This window comes from Peromyscus californicus, unplaced genomic scaffold (genome assembly GCF_007827085.1).
Source record: "Peromyscus californicus insignis strain IS unplaced genomic scaffold, ASM782708v3 Scaffold_5__1_contigs__length_169319896, whole genome shotgun sequence".
Lineage (NCBI taxonomy): Eukaryota > Metazoa > Chordata > Mammalia > Rodentia > Cricetidae > Peromyscus > Peromyscus californicus.
In genome coordinates this window covers 35,394,301-35,411,740 of record NW_026294573.1, presented here as the reverse complement: position 1 = coordinate 35,411,740, position 17,440 = coordinate 35,394,301, and the positions used below count along the sequence as shown (strand labels likewise).

General features: G+C 47.4%; 1 protein-coding gene across 5 annotated transcripts in view; it reads right to left on the bottom strand.

Moving 5' to 3' along the window:
- St3gal3 (ST3 beta-galactoside alpha-2,3-sialyltransferase 3) overlaps positions 1–15,336 on the bottom strand; it is a 230,597-nt gene extending 215,261 nt beyond the window's left edge. The window contains exon 1 of one of the 5 annotated variants that reach the window (XM_052718553.1): positions 15,186–15,336. The gene's annotated coding sequence lies outside the window, so the exon portion shown is untranslated. The other 4 variants (XM_052718552.1, XM_052718551.1, XM_052718549.1 and 1 more) reach the window with 4 other exon arrangements.
- Between the last annotated feature and the right edge of the window lie 2,104 nt (positions 15,337–17,440).

Genomic DNA, 17,440 nt, shown 5'->3' with positions numbered 1-17,440 from the left:
CGCACGCCTTTAATCCCAGCACTCGGGAGGCAGAGCCAGGCGGATCTCTGTGAGTTCGAGGCCAGCCTGGGCTACCAAATGAGTCCCAGGAAAGGCGCAAAGCTACACAGAGAAACCCTGTCTCGAAAAACAAAAACAAAACAAAAAAAAACTCCAGTTCCTTGGGATCCAAGGCCCTCTTCTGGTCTCCATATACATACAGGCATACATGCGCATGCGCATACACACACACACACACACACACACACACACACACACACACACACACACACACACTGGGGGCTAGAAAGATGGCTCAGTGGTTAAGAGCACACTCTGCTCTTCCAGGGAACCCAAATTCTGTTCCCAGTACCCAAGTTGTAGATTTACAACCCCCCGTAACTCCAGTTCCAGGAGATAAGATGCCTCTGGCCTCCATAGGTATCTGCATATGCACAAATGGACACACACATACATATAATTTAAAAAAAGAAATAAAGAGGGCTGGAGAGATGGCTCAGCGGTTAAGAGCACCAGCTGCTCTTCCAGAAGTCCTGAGTTCAATTCCCAGCACCCACATGTTGGCTCATAGCCATCTCTAGTGGAATCTGATGCCCTCTTCTACCATAAAGTCGTACATGCAGGTAGAGCACTTGTATACATTTAAAAAAAAAAAGTAGAAGAAAGAACTGAAATTTTTAAAAAGTGTGTGATTCAGTGACTCTTAGAATACACACAAAGTGCTGGGTGTGGTGATGCAAGCCTTCAGCAGAGGTAGGCGGGTCTCTGAGTCTGAGGCCAGCCTAGTCTACAGAGCTAGTTCTGGGAGAGCCAGGGATACACAGAGAAACCCTGCCTTGAACAACAACAACAGAATACTCCCAAAGCTCACAGAGTTGTACAAAACAAACCATAGTCACTTTTAGAGTGTACCCATTTGCCTAGAAAAGGTGTCCCTTAGCGGACACCATGCTACGGACCCTCCTGTTGTTCCAACGCTAACCTACTTCCCAATGTGCCAGCCTATTCTGGAATTTCCTAAAAACGAAGCCATGTGGCACACAGGTATTGGTGGTTGTCCTCTACTAATTAACAATGAGTTTGAGGTCCATGCTTGCTGTGGCACATATCAGCACTTCATTGCTTTCTATAAATACATCCTCATATGGATGTACCAGATCGTATTTACCATCCATCTGTAGCTAGAGTTTTCCTGCCTGGCCCACGGTCAGGGCAAATCTCTCTCACCTGCCAGTCCCACAGCCGCTCAGACCCAACCAAGTAAACACAGAGACTTATATTGGTTACAAACTGTATGGCCGTGGCAGGCTTCTTGCTAACTGTTCTTACAGCTTAAATTAATCCATTTCTATAAATCTATACCTTGCCACGTGGCTCGTGGCTTACCGGCATCTTCACATGCTGTCTGTCATCGTGGCAGCTGGCAGTGTCTCTGACTCAGCCTTCCACTTCCCAGCTTTATTCTCCTCCTTGTCCCGCCTACACTTCCTGCCTAGCCAATGGCCAATCAGTGATTTATTTACTGATCAATCAGCAACACACTTGACATACAGACCATCCCACAGCATCCATCAGTGGGTAGATATTGGAATTCCTTCTTCTTTTGGTTTGAATAACGCTACTATAAACATTCATCTACAAATTTTCATATCGTCATAGCTCTCTAACTGCTCTTGGAGATGTCTATTCTCTGGGGCAGCAGTGGGTAAATATGCCTCAGAATGACGTATGTCTGGGCCAAACATGAATTGTGTTTAACTGAAGAAATGTCAGTGTTTGCAAAGGGCCTATCCCTTTTTGCTCCCAGCAGGGCAAGAAAGTTGTAATTTTTTTGGGGGGGGGTGGTGGTTTGAGACAGGGTTTCTCTGTGTAGAAACTGTCTATCCTGGAACTCTCCCTGTAGACCAGGCTGGCCTCAGAGAGTTCTAATTTCTTGGCGCCTGCCCCAACATGTCTTTGACAACGGCTTCCTAGCGAGTATGAGCTGGTTCATGATGCTGCCCACTAGTCCACATGCCACTGGTTTATTCCGCTCTAATCAATCCCACAGTATTCCAGCTCTTTCAATTAATGATTTTCATATTAAACTTTGCTGGTGGCTGGAGAGATGGCTCAGTGGTTAAGAGCACTGGCTGTACTTCCAGAGGACCTGGGTTCAATTCCCATCACCCACACGGAGGCTCACAACCATCTGTAACTCTAACTCCAGGGGATGATACCCTCTTCCGGCTTCTGTGGGCACCAGGCACACACATGGTGCACAGACATACATGCAGGCCAAACACCCAGACACACAAAATAAATACAACAAAATGAGCAAATTTGTCTGTTCCAGTTGTCATGTGGTTTCTTTCTCCTGACTGGCCCCAGTCTCCCAGTGACTTTCTAAAGAGAAATTAAGTATCTACCAGAGATTTTAAAAATAGGGGTCATCGAGGTGCTCAGCAAGTAAAGGCACCTGCTGCCAAACCTGACGACCTGAGTTCAATCCCCAGGACCCACAGAGTGGAGAGAACCAGGCTATTGCACATGAGTTCCCCCAACATACATACAAATAAATAAGTAAATGTAATGAAAAACAGTAACAACAGTCTTGGTGTGGTGGTGCACTTTAATCCCAGCACTCAGAAGGCAGAGGCAAGTGGATCTCTGTGAGTTTGAGGCCAGCCTGGTCTACAGAGTGAGTTCCAGGACAGCCAGAGCTATTATATAAAGAAATCCTGTCTCAAAAAAGAAAAAAAAAGTTTAACATGGGCTTGAAGGATGGCTCAGCAATTAAGAGCACTGGCTGTTCTTCCAGAGGTCTCAGGTTCAATTTCCAGCACCCACGTGGTGGTTCACAACCACCTGTAACTCCAGATCCTGGCATTTGATGCCCTCTTCTGACCCACGTGGCACCAACCACACATGCCATGCACATTCATACATTATATATATATGTGTGCAGGCAGGCCCTCACATGTACTCGTAAAAATAAAAATTAAAAAAAAATCTTTAAAAAAAAAAGAGTTGGCACAGGCTGGTGAGATGGCTCAGCGGGCAAGAGCATCTAATGATCAAGCCTGACAACCTGAATCAGATCCCAATCCTGCAGTGGAAGAGGACAGCCAACTCTCGAGGGTGACCTCTGATCTCCACACAGACACCACGGCTTGTGCCCAGAGGCATTAACACACACACACACACACACACACACACACACACACACACACGGTGTATATACACATACAGTAATAATACAATTTTAATTGATCACGTTTGCTAGAAGGAGTTTAGGAGAAGCTGAGAGCCGTGTGGCTCACACCTGCAGCTGCAACTGGAAGTCAAGGAAGGATATGGGGAATGAAAATCCGAAGAAAGAAAACTTTTGGTTTTGCATGAGTGAATTTATTGTCGCTTTTCCTGGAGGGAGAGGAGACTCTTCAGAGAAGAGCTGTTAAGGTCTAGTTTTAATTTTACACACACACACACACACACACACACACACACACACACACACACACACACTGCCTCTGCCTCCTGAGTGCTGGGATTAAAGCTGTACACCACCATACCAAGACTGTTGTTACTGTTTTTCATTACATTTATTTATTATTTATGTTATATTATGTATGTTATATCTATATTATTATTATGTATGTTGGGGGAACTCATGTGCCAGTAGCCTGGTTCTCTCCACACACGTATGTCCTTACTTGTTTGTCTCAGTGTTGTTCGAAGGAAAAAGTTGCAGACATAATTTTTATTTGGAAAAGGTGACGTCCATAGAACAATACGAATGCTGAGTGCAGATGAGAAAACTGTACTTCAGGATTTGAGAAACTGGCCCTTCTCTGCCTGGGCAGCCTGAACTAGAGGGGTGGCGGCTGGCGTGGAAAAGAAGGCTGGGAGATGGCAGTATGCCCAGAAAACTGGAAACCAAATTGTAGCTCAAAAGCAGCTGCTGGTGACACATAAACAAAGCAGCATGGCTGTGCCCAAGGAGTGCAGGCCAGGTGCCGGGAGGCAGAACATGTAACCCAGACTGGAAACATAGACGCAAAGAAAAAGCACTCAGAACCAAAGCTGGGTTGTCTCTAGTGCAGGAGAAGACACTAGGGAAAAACACACAGAGGGCCTTTACAGAAAATGTGACGCTGCATTTCTTTAAAAAACCCACACGGAAGCAATGTGACATCTTCAGATTTAATGATGGGCTCCATTATTCTACGATGTTGTTTCCTTTATTCATCTAGATTTACTTTTTTAAACTACTTGTCTGTGTGTGAGCATATGCACGCGGGTGCACGTGCCAGCAGAGGTCGGAAGATAGATCCCCTGGAGCAGTTATCAGTGAGACACCTGATGTGAGTGCTGGGAACTGAACCTGGGTCCTCTGTAAGAACAGCCTTAACAGGTCTGCTCTTACATTACTGCTGAACAGTATATGGTTAGAAATGTGAGATAAGCCCGGCAGTGGTGGTGAACTCAGGAACAGAGGCAGGTGGTTTCTGTGAGTTCGAGGCCGGCCTGGTCTACAAAGCGAGTTCCACGACAGCCAGGGCTACGCATAGAAACCCTGCCTTGAAAAACCAAAAAAGAAAAGAAATGTGAGACAAATGCTCCTGGCTGCTCTCCTCTGAGATTGCGTGTGTTTAAATCTACATAGGGCTCCATATTGTTTACCTGCTCATCTTTTTTGTTTGTTTGTTTTTGTTTTTCAAGACAGGGTTTCTCTGTTACCTACTCATCTTTAAAAACAAACATACAAAAATCAAATAAAGAAACATTAATATCCAGCACTTGGGAGGCAGAGGCAGATGGATCTCTGTGAGTTCAAGGCCAGCTTCGTCTATATAATGAATTCCAGGCTAGCCAGGGCTACACAGAAAGACCCTGTCTTAACACCACGTGGACAGAGAGCGCGAACCCCTGTGCGCCAGGGCTATCTTATCAGCACAAACAAAGCCATTACTTACCTGCCCAGAATAAACAGGGCCCAGACATAATGGGATGGCAGTAATTAATGGCTGTCTGTGAGGTTCAGGGACACTTCAGAGAGGTGGTGGCGGCCCTCGACAGAGCCTGGGAAGCTGACACTGAGGCCTGCTGGGGAACGCCAGCTTTATCCCACTGGCAGTGAGGAACTGCTGTGGGATCACGCGGGGGAAACATGCAGAACTGTGTGAGAAAGACTGCTCAAACCACAACATGGGGGAGACAGGACAGAACTGTTGCAAGGCCAACATGAGGCCACTTTAGTAGCACAGGCCACATGCCTTCAGAGGGCGACATCTCCAGGGGTGCTAAGTGACTCACCAGTATACCAAAGGAAGACACCAGAACTCCCTCTTAAGTATGAATCTGCCTAATCTGTAATTTCACCGCCACTGGTTCCTGGGCACAGAGGGTTCAGTTAGTGCAGAAGCCACCCAGGTGGAAGGTGGGGACACGTTCACTTCCTGATGTACAAGGCTCACGCGGTACTAAATGACATCCATGTGGATGTGGCCAAGTTCCTAACAATCAGATTCACAGAGCAGGATTGTCACAAAGGTGTACTGAGAAACCACAGACTTCGTCAGCCATCATCCTGCCAAGTAATCACAAGACTCCTAGGACTTAACTATGGTGTTTGTCTTCCACAGGAATATTGGTTTTCCTAGTTTTCAGATCATGGTACCTACCTGATATGCCAAAGTGCACACATCTGCCCTTCCAAGACAAAGCACCTGTCTCAACAAAGGCTAGAGATTAGCTTTCTTCAGAGGAAACCAGGCTGAGTGCATGTGCGATTTAGTTTATCAATGTTACCATTCTTGTTACCTTGTTAGCAGAAGTACATGAAAGCATCATATAAACACTCCCATACTTCACATACACATATTGCACACACACGTGTACACACACACACACACACACACACACACACACACACACACACACGAGTTCTCAAAGTGTATTCCAGGGACCTGTGATCCCAGAACTTTTCAGGGACTCTATTCCCATCATTTAAGACATTACTCTTCATTCACACTCTCTCTTAAAGGGCCTGACAGAGTGTCTTGGGGCCATACAATGTGACATACGGTATGATTCATGCTATCACAGCTATTGGAAAATACACCTGTGCATTCTTGTGATCTAAAGTTTTCTTAGTAGCTAATAACTTTTTAACAGTGATTTACTGACATAGGTGAGAGAGAGGAACAGAGAGACAGAGAGAGGGGTGGAGGTCAGAGCCATCTCAGTGAGCTATCTCATCGGCCTTCCAGTAACTTTTAATGCATTCAATACACCTAATATATAGTAAATTAATCGACAAAGCCCACAAAGAGGAACATTCTATGGAGTGTTTAATATTTTAACTGTAAAAGAAATCCTGAAGCCAAAATGTCTCAGAAACACCTAGTTACAGGGTTTCCCAACTAGTCTGACTTTCTAAACACAGGATGCAATAAGGCTGGGTAAAGGGCTTGCCTCATGAGCATTATAATCCCAGCACTGGGCAGGTGGGGAGACAGGTGGATCCTAGGGGCTCCCTAGGGCTCGCCAGCAGGTCAGCCTAGCTTACCTAATTGGTAAGCTCCAGGTTGTAGTAGACCCTATCTCACAAAACAAACAAACAAACAAACAAAACAACAAGGCAGTGGTTTCTGAGGAACAACTAACTAAAGCTGATCTTTGGCTTCTCCATGCACACAGGCATGAGCACAAGCACGCACACATATACGTACAATAATACATTGCGGGTAAGGAGATGGCTCAGCGGGTAAAGCATGAGCCATGTAAGCACAAAGACTTGAGTTCGAATCCCCTGAACCCATGTAAAAGTGAGGCGCAGCCGCATGAATGTGGCAGTGCTATGAGACGGGAAGAGGAAGCAGGAGAACCCTCAAAAGCTCACAGGTCAGCTAGCCTGGTACAGCGGACCACAGACATCTGTCAAACAGGATGAAAGGCGAGGGCTGACATCCACACGAACACATGGATACACACACCCACACAGGCACCACATTTAAAAGGGAAAAAAGGTTGCTGTGCATGGTAACGTATGCCTTTAATCAGGAAGATCTCTGTGAGCTCCAGGCTAGCCTGGTCTACAGAGTGAGTTCCACTACAGCCAGAGAGACCCTGTCTGGAAGGAAACAAAGCAAATAAACATACTCCCTTATCATTATGTTGGAAGAAAATCTGACAGGAAGGAAAGAGACACTGATAAGATACAGACAGAAATACTGACTCGGTAACAGATAAGGGCCATCAGAACAAAACAGGCTAAGCTCGGCAGAGTTCAGAGGAGCAGGTTGTGTCAATCCAGGATGGCTCAAGAGGAAGCTGACAGAAAAAAAAAATCTGAATTAAAACCTATCACCATCCTTATAAAAAAAGCCACCAGAAGACAGTCGGACAGTAAAATCTCAAGGGGGAAGAAGTCAGAAAGAACAGACCAAGGAGATGCGAACATGTCAGCAGCTCGGCTCATTCTATCACCAGCGGCAGCGGTGGAACGTGGTGTACGTTCATGTCACTTCTGCACGAGGTCTGGGGACAGAACTGGTTAGCGTTTAAACACTGCTTTAATTGATATGCTATCCACATCAACTCTCCCTTCTTAATGTCAGAATAATTCCCTTATGCCTAACATTGCCAGACAAGCAGCATCAATCACCTTCAAAGACATAAAAAAACATGAAGCAGACGGTGGTTATATTTAGTGAGGGGAATTTAAGACTAATGAACATCACCATGGCTGAGGTACTATATACTAAATGTTAGGAACAATAAAATCATTATTTTTATTACAAGAGGTCCTTTATGGAGCTGTGGGCATGGCTCAGTGGTAAAGTGCTTGCCACATAAGAAGGAGGACCTAAGTTTGATTTCCCAGGACCCACATAAACAAGTATATATTAGTGAATGTTTGTAATCCCAACGATAAGGAGACAGGAGGACTGCTGGGGTTGATGGCTAATCAGCTTAGCTTAGTCACAGAGCTCAGGTAAGGGGGAGACCATGTCTCAAAAAAACAGCTGTGGACAGCTCCTGAGGAACAATACCTGGCCTCCACATACAGCCACACAAACGCACATAAGCATTCATACACGCAAGAGAGACAGGGACAGACGCAGAAATCCCTTACACATCTAGCAGCACAGGCCCAGGCTTTTTGGATCTATTCTAGCCGATCATCACAACAACCGTGGAAGTTAAGAAATTTTATCTCTAATTCTCGAATCTGAAAATCAGGAAGATACAAGAGGTCTGCAGCCTGCCCAAGGTCATACGTTAGAAACTGGCCAAGTTGACTGAAATCTACCTGGTTCGCTGGCTCTTCTCTGCACTTCCGTGCATGAACACACCTGTCATCTGACGGTATCAGCCTCCAGCATCCTTCCTCCACTCTTACATCACGTAATCTCATCTATAAATATTTTATGACTCGTGTAGTAGGCATGGGACTGTGGCTGTAAACCTCAGAGCTTTCTACAGCAAGATAGTCAGCCTTCTCCCTCCTCCCTACACGATCCTCCCAAAAGGCAAAGCTGATAATGTCATTTCCTACCGTCCAATCCTTCTCTGGCCCCTAATCATCTTCAGGATGAAGCTTTAACTCACAAGGCTTTAGCTCAATCTTCTTGACTGACTTTTGCATCATTTCCACTCATGGCTTGAAGACATTCTGCACTTCGACCACACAAGCAGCCTCAAGATGTAGGCATGTTCTTGGGTCTCTAGGCCTGGGCATACGTTGTTTCCTGGGTGAAAAGCCCTTGAAACCCACATCTACCTAATGACCAATGGTTAACTAAGACTTTAAATTAGGCATTAATTTCTCTAGAACACCATTACTTTATATTCCCAACCTGACAGCTGGCCCCTTTAATACCTCCACAAAACCCTGAGTCTCACCCTTGTTCTAAGGTGGTCAGCTCTCCATCTCTACCGGTTCCACATTCTATCAATCACAGATAGAAAAATATATGAAAAGAAAAAAAAAAATGTCTGGGAACCGGAGAGGTGGCTGAGCAGGTAAAAGCGTATGCTGTGCAAGCCCGAGGACTAATTTCCATCCCCAAAACCCACATAAAAGTAGAGGAAGAGGGCCGGGCGGTGGTGGCGCACGCCTTTAATCCCAGCACTCGGGAGGCAGAGCCAGGCGGATCTCTGTGAGTTCGAGGCCAGCCTGGGCTACCAAGTGAGTCCCAGGAAAGGCGCAAAGCTACACAGAGAAACCCTGTCTCGAAAAACCAAAAAAAAAAAAAAAAAAAAAAAGTAGAGGAAGAGAATCAACCCACGAACTCATTCTCTGACCTCCACAGGCATGCTATGGCACACCCCCACACAAATAATAGCATATATAAAGAAAATTTTAAAATACTGTATATTTTTTGCAGAGCAGCCGAGTTCAGTTCCCAGCATCCACCCCAGGGGGCTCAAAACCTCCTGTAACTCCAGTTTCCTGGGATCTGACACCCTCTTCTCATCTCTGCAAGTACCTGAACACACACACACACACACACACACACACACACACACACACACACACCCCACGTAATCAAAATTTTGTAAATCTATTATGTTCGATGGGCATGTGGTCTATGCTGCCCTGCACCCAGGCAACAGAGGCCGAAGGGTAAGAAGCTCAAGTCACCCCCAGCTACATAATGAATTACAGGACATCCTGGGCTAGAGACCCTTTGTCAAAACACAAAACTAAACTAAAAAAAAAAACATGTGTTGAGTCAGGCACGGTGGTTCATGCCTATAATCTGTTCACTTAGGAGACAGAGACAGGAAGACTGCCACAAGTCTGAGAGTGAGTACCAAACCAATATATAAAAAGCAAATGAAAGACGTATCCGCAATGAACATGCAAGGATGTTTTGCTTGCCATCGTTCCCTCAACAACAGAACACAAAAAGTATTCACATGGCATTTACATTATATCATGGGCTATAGTCACAGGTGATTAAAGAGGCCGTCTGTGTGGGGTTATATGTAAATACTAAACTATCTTATGTAAGAGATCTGTACATCCTCAGATTTGGGTGTCCTCAGGGAGTCCAGGAAACAGCTTGGAAAAGGACAAGATAAGACACTGGATGGTTACGTGTTTCAGTGGCACAGGTCTTACCCAGCATGCACAAGATCAAACTCCAGCACAGGAAGTTCAAAACAAAACAAAACAAAACGAAAAACTTGTTAAATATTAGACAGCTAGTCAGTGACAGAGCCAAGACCCAAAGTCAGAAAGTTAGCTTTTCTATCTCTGGAGTCACCTCCAACTAGCACTTAGCTTCTCTGTTAGCAAAAGAATCCGAACACCAAGCTCGAAGCCTCATTTAAATCCAATTAAACCAATTAAATGCATCTCAAATTATTGTACTCTTGACTTTATTTATTTTGTATTCTGAGACAGGGTCTTACTTATGTAGCCCAGGCTCCCCTTGAATTTAATACTCCTGCCTCTGGCTCCCCTCTCCCTGACTTCTTAAATGAAAAAGCTTAAATATGATTTAGACTACTTATTATATCTGGGGTGTTTGTTTTTAAACAGGGCTTCATGTATCCCAAGCTGGCTTCCAACTCTGTGTAGCCAAGGATGACCTGGAACTGTGACCCTCCTACCTCTACCTCTCGAATGCTAATTACAGACATGCTCCAACACTCAGTTCACACAGTACTGGACACTGAACCCAGAGCTCTGTGTACACTGGGCAAATACTTTACTAACTGAACGAACTATATCTTAGCTGTTAATCATTTCTGAGATAGGTTTTTCTGAGGCTAGCTTTACACTCTCCATCTTCCTGTCTCTGGTCCTGAGTGTCAAGTACAGGTGCGTGCTACTGTGCCAGGCTAATTTGACCTTTTTAGTTTTGGATATCTCAGAATGCTACAGCACTTGAGAGGGGCAAGCAGGAGAATCAGGAGTTCAGTCATCCTCAGCTACATAGAGGATTCCAGGCCAGCCAGAGCTACATGAGATTCTCTCAAGACAAAACAACAGTAATACTTTCGGGATGGCTGCATTATAATTGGAGTGTGATGTATTGTATTTCTGGCCTTGGCTTATGAGTATTTACACAGGTTGTAATGGGGTGTTGGCCCTGAACCCATCCTTCTGTATACCACCTGCCTCTGGTGCCCACCCAACTCATCTTCAATGGTCTGAGAGTCGACACCCACAGAATATGTAGTAGTCCTTAGAGCCAAAACACTTCGGGCTCTTTTTGCATTAGTCATAAGCTAAGTCTGTATTTCCTGATCCTGCTTTAAAGTCAGGCAAGGCCATGTGCCACATCTTGACGGACGAAACACAAGTAAAAGTAACAGAACTGAAGCTGTAAAAGCTGGTACCCACTCGAACATCCACTAGTTTCCAAATGTCTCCATCCCTGAGCTAGTGAGACCAGCACAGTGCCTGTACGCTTGTGACAAATGGGTGGCATGCATAGTGAGTCAACTTTGGTTTTGTTAAGTCCGGAAGCTATCGAGACTTCTTTTACTCTCTAGCTTACTCTAAACTATGCTGACCAATACCCCTAATCCCTCAGTAAAGCATCCTCTCATATTGCCAACTTTATTTGCATGTTTTATGACAAATATCTTGATTGCACAAAGGATATTTTTATAGCTATCCTATTCAAGGCTATTTTCTTTTTCTTTGAGGGGTGGAGGTGGGGAGAGAAGATCTCATATAGCCCAGGCTGGTCTCAACAAACTCCACAAACAGCTGAAGATTAGCTTGAACTTTTTTTTTTTTTTTAACGTTTGTCTCTCTTTTTGTTTGCCCACCAAACAGCACCCATGTGGCTGTCAGAGGACAACTAGTAGAAACCAATTATTTTCTTCTAACATGGGGGTGTTCCAGGAATCAAGCTCAGGTCATGAGGCGTGGCAGCAAGTGCCTTTACCAACTGAGACATCTTCATCGGCTGACCTTCCTGCTTCCACCTCCAGAATGCTGGGGTTACAGGTGTGCACAACCATGACCTATCTGTGAAGTGCTGGGGACGGAACTGAGAGCCTCACAAAAAATGCTCAACACAAGCACACCAACTGAGTCACACTCCCCCGCCGCCCCACTCCCCTACCCCCGCCTCTTTTTTCTTTTAGTTAGAATAGTTTTTGAGTATACTGCAAGAGAGCAGTGACCAGCAATCACAGTGGACAGGAACAGTAGAGACAGTAACTACAGTATTACCTGCATAAAAACACTATTTTCTACATACAATACATATATATGCCAAGTACCTACTATGTAAAGCACTGTGCCAGATGACGGAGAAGACAGGCCATGCCTTTAAAAGTACATCTGATGCTGTAAGTGGAAGAGACAATAAAGGAATTATGGCAAAAGAGCAAACTTCGAAGCCTGGAATCAGGTGACCCCCATCTCTAATCCTAGCACTGCAGAAGTGAGGGGACAGGAAGGTTCTGAGTTCAAGGTCATCCTCAGCTACAACACTCAGTTTTGAGGCCAACCTGGGCTGCACAAAGTCCTGTTTAAAAAGGAAAAAAAGAATTCAAGACCAGCCTGGGCTAGACAAGATCTTGCCTCAAAAATCACCAAACAATAGCTGGGCATGGTGGTGCACAGCTTTAATCCCAGAACTCAGGAGGCAGAGGCAGGAGGATCTCTGTGATCTACAATTATAACGCAAGTTCCAGGACAGCCAGGACTTTGTTACAGAGAGAAACTTTGTCTCAAAAAACAGAACAACAAAAGAACCACCAAAAAAAACACAACACATCCACACACAAGAAAACCAACCTAAAACAAATACAAAAGGCAGAGCCCCATCATCAGAGAGGCCGGCTCATTTAGGTGGGGAAAAAAGTACAAAAAGGCTTTACAGAGGAAGTTCCTTATCAAATGGCCATAAAACACCAGCCAGGGGCAAGGACTGAGAACGAAGGGGGTCATTGAAGACCGAAAAAGCCAACATGTGCAAATACATTGGAGCTCAAACAACGAAACACCAAGCCAAGTAGCTCTACCGACCTAGAAAATGCGATCTACCAAAGGGTATGGCAATAATCTGCTGAGGTCAGGCTGCTCTGGGCCTAACTAAACAGTAAGGAGCCAGACAAGTGGCGCACCCACGGGTGAGGCTGAGAGAGGATTAACAGGAAGAAAGAAAAACATGTTTAGGGGACTCTGGGGGCAATTCCCAGACACATCAGGCTCCAAATCAGTGTGATGACTCCAAGAACTGAAAGAAACCGATGTCAGAGCAGTGTGGTGGCAGCCCTAGGGCCGGTCACCAACCGCACAAAGCCAGTAAATGAAGGCAAGAAGCAGCTTTGACTGCAGCTTGTGGTGACTGAGTCTAACTATAAAAGTGACAGTACAACCTAACTGCCACTTACTGAGTTCTTTCCTGACAAGTCTAGGTCCACATGACCATGGGTCAAGGGTGCCTCTTTAGCCTGCCTTTTGATTTTAAGAGAGGGTCATGAGTAGCCTATGCTATGCTGGCCTCAAATTTATCATTTTAGCCAGGGAGGACTTTTGATCCTCCTGTCTCCACCTCCAAAGTATTAGGATTCTAGGCGAGAGCGGCACCCTACCTGGTTTTATGCGATGTTGAGGATCAAATCCAGGGCTCCTTGCATGCTAGATAGGGACTCCACCAACTGAACTACATCCCCAGCCTCCAGCTTGCCTTCTGTAGAACCTCATCGCCCTTTCCTTTTCTACGAAGCCCTGGAACCCCCCACCCGCACTCCTGGGTCCTCCCCACCACACTCCAGCTCCTCACTTCTCCAAGCAGCCTTTCCACTCTTTGTGGTTCGACTCAAAACTCCAGTTCCCCCCTAAAGCCTCCCTTAAGCACACTCACTTCTCCTCTTCTGGATTTCTCACGGCACCCACGGTCTTGGAATTCTAGAGGCCACACCATGCTATCATTTGTGTCTGCTTCATTCACACAACTCTCCTACAGAGGTCCATGGGAACATGTTCCATATTTTAATTTAATTGCCTGAGTTTCCCTCAAGTCAATGCCTTGCACAAAACATGTATTCAGTAGACATTTGACTGTCTGAGCAAGCCAATTAGTCTCTAAGAACACACTTGCCTTGTTCCACCACTAATAACTTACTTGTCATGAGACAGACTTCAGACTTGTGAAATGGAGAAATTGGCACCACTTCATACTTCAAAATGTCCACTACCTTAGGTTATATATGAAACTCCCATTTGGTCATACGGTTTTGCTCCGACTTTTAATCCTCCGATCTTTTTTCTCTCTTCAGTCTTTTGAGGCTGGGTCTTGCTATGTGGCTCTTATTAACCAGGTATTACTCTATATAGTCCAGGCTGGCCTCTGAAGCAATCCTCCTGCTTCAGCTTCTGGGTGCTATTACAGGTGTGCACCTATGGCCCTGGGCTACCGATCCTCTGAGTCTCTAGTTGAAAGTTCACAGACACAACTGAAACTGTCATGATGTCTACTGTGCTACATAGCGGGAACTTAATTCGTGGTTTTCTATCTTCATAGTCCACTACCTACAGTACCAATAATTCAAAGGACCGCTCAGAAATGTGTTAAGTACTCTTTGCTTTCTGGGATAACAGTTGTCTCTCGTCACCGGGTCACTTCCTCGGCTAATTGCAGTGACTCAGTTTTACCGTTTTCACTCCCTCCCCGTACGCGAGAAAAACAAACGAAAATGAGGTTTATTGAGGAATCATAAAAATGAGTGCTGTTGTAAAAAGGAGTCTAAACACATCAGTGGGACATCCTCATAACCGAATCTGCCGACCTCGCCAAGATTTTCTCTCACAAACAAGATCACCGAGCAGACAATGGAGACACACTCCAGAGGGAAAGGCAGTGAGGGGGCGTACTCTGACAAACTGACCCGGTCACTCCGAGGATCTGGCCCCGGGGAAGGCAGAGATGACAACCGCTACTCTTGCTGACTCCCGCTAGGCTTTCCCGGGACTTTCCTGCGCTCGTCCCACAGCGGGTCCCGGGTGACCGCGTCCCTCCTCTGCGCCCAGAGTCGCGCGCTCCGGGGCGCTGCACGCAGGTGACCTCTGCGCGCTCGGCCCCGCTCGCACGGCCCTCCTCCTCGGGCCTGGCCCCCTCCCGGGCCCGGGCTTCGGTCCCCAGCCCGGCTCGGGCCGGCCTGACCGGGGGAGGGGCGCGGCGGCCGAGAACTGCGCCGGGGCGCGGGGCAGGCCTTACCGCAGCGGAGAGGGAGGCCGGGGTCGGGCGGCGCCAGGGCGCACGCGGAGCGGGGAGGTGGCTGCAGCCCGAATAGCGGGGACAGCCGAGGGGACCCCGGCGGGCGCCCAGGACGCGGCGGGCTGCACGGGCGCCGCCATGGTGAGGACGCAGCGGCGGGACCACCAATCCCTCGGTCCGCCTCGGCGGTCGCGCCGGGGGTCGGGCATCGGCAGCCAATGGGCGCACCGGGAGCCGGGCGGGGCGCCGGGCAGGCCAATGCGGGGCTTCGCCGCAGGGGTAGGCGGGCGGGCCCGAACCCGGGAGACCCAATAGAAACCGGAGGCCGAGTCCTCCCCACATCCCCCGGGCTGCGGGATTTGGGGCTAGGGAGGAGCGCCGCGTGGACCCGCCAATCGTGGGGCGGCCCCGCTGCGGTCAGGTCGCTTCTGGCTCCCAGAAGAAGCCTCCTGCCCCCACCCCACCGCTCTGTTGTCTGGACCGGGCCGCTGCAGGACCCAGCCCCCGTGGGCCTGTTCCCTAGGTGCTAGCGGTCGTGATCTGCCCCCAAAACGCCTCCTAAGGCCCTGTCCAATCCTATGGGGGTGATAGGCCACCCAAGTCCCCACAGGGCTCGTTATTACCAATTTGAGTCTCGTATAAATGTCACAGGTGGGCCACAAAGACACCCCACATACCCAAGCAGTTCAGGAGGTCGCTCCCTCATCCCGCAGCAGAGCCCATAATCCACCTAAGGCAGAGTGTAATTCAGAATTTTCCCGAAGAGGAGGTGGGGACTTTTAACCTGCCACTCTTGGATGCCAACCCAAACATTGGACCCTACTCTACATAAGGCGTTCCTTTTGCTTTGGCAAAAAGCTGCTGTGAAACACACTCAGCCTTTGGCTGTGGTCATTCATAAGCCTAGACTTGACTGCACTATTAAGTTTTGCATGCTCAAGGCCCAGAACAAAAACCCACAGGCCAGGTTGTGAGATTTGGGAAAGTCCCATCACTTGTTTGAGCTGGAGTTTTCTTATAGGTATTACACGGGCCAAAAGTGTTTTTAAATGGTTGACTTGCCCAAGGGCGGTAGAGTTGGTGTGCACTCAACTACTCCGGAAACTGAAGGATTAAACACTCCAGACCGGACAACTTGGTGGGTCCCTGTGTTTTGTTCTTTGACTGCATGCATGTATGTTCTGGTGCCTCAGACCCCCTGGAACTGGAGTTACGGTAGATGCAAGCCACCAAGTGGGTAGTAGGAACTGAACCTGGGTCCCTTGTAACAGCAAGTGCTCTTAATGGCTAAGCCATCTCTCCATCCCATGGTGGACCCATCTTTGGGGAACGGAAGAGTGGAGAGGGCTGTGGATGGATGTAGCTCAGCAGCAGTGTTTGCCTGATACAGTCAAAGACGTAAATTCAATCTTCAGTTCCCATAGAGCTGGGATTACACCGAGCACCCCATTAGCAAGCCCTTCAGCATCATGGGGATAACTATGGGTACCTGAGAAAATTAAGTTTTTCTCCCTCCTCCCAGTGCTTCTGGGTCCCACGTACCATTCCAGGAAAGCTTAGCCCTACCTGGCTTCCCCAGCCATACCTCCCTGAGAACCCCTGAGTGAAGAACAGAGGTCAACCTCCTTTCCTTGGCGCTGATGAGTCAGCGTCGAAAAACATCTTTCAAACTCTGCTCTTCCCTTTGACCACAACCAATCCCCAGCAGAGCCCCACCCCGCAGCTCCAGGAAGACAAAGCAGTACTGACTCTGCACACAGTGATCTGCTGCAGGAGCACAAAGCTAAGGCTAGCTGGAGCAGCTAGGCTGTGCAGAAGCCCGGCAACTACTCAACCTAGCAGCTGCCCCACAGCTCAGGCAAACACTCACCTACCACAGGCTTTGCAGGGAGCTGCTGCTGCACCCCACTGGGAAAGCAAGTCTCTAGCTTGAGACTATACCCTACTCCCTCCTGGTACCACACGAATGGAAGGGACTTGGCCCAGGACAGTGAGGATATCAAATGGGGTTCAAGTAAAAAAACGCTTGAGAAGACTGTAGTCTAACACTTTTCCATTACCTCCTCCAGGAAAAGCAGAATGAGGCACCCACAGCTACAAGGCCCTGGATGCTCATGGACCACAGAGCTTTGCCTAATGCTGAAGGACGGCACCCACCTGTGTGAACAGCTTTCCAGGCCCTGCTCCACAGCCTGACCCTGGGCCACTAGGGCTCCATGGGGCAGACCACAGTCCATCCTCTGTTCAACAGTTTA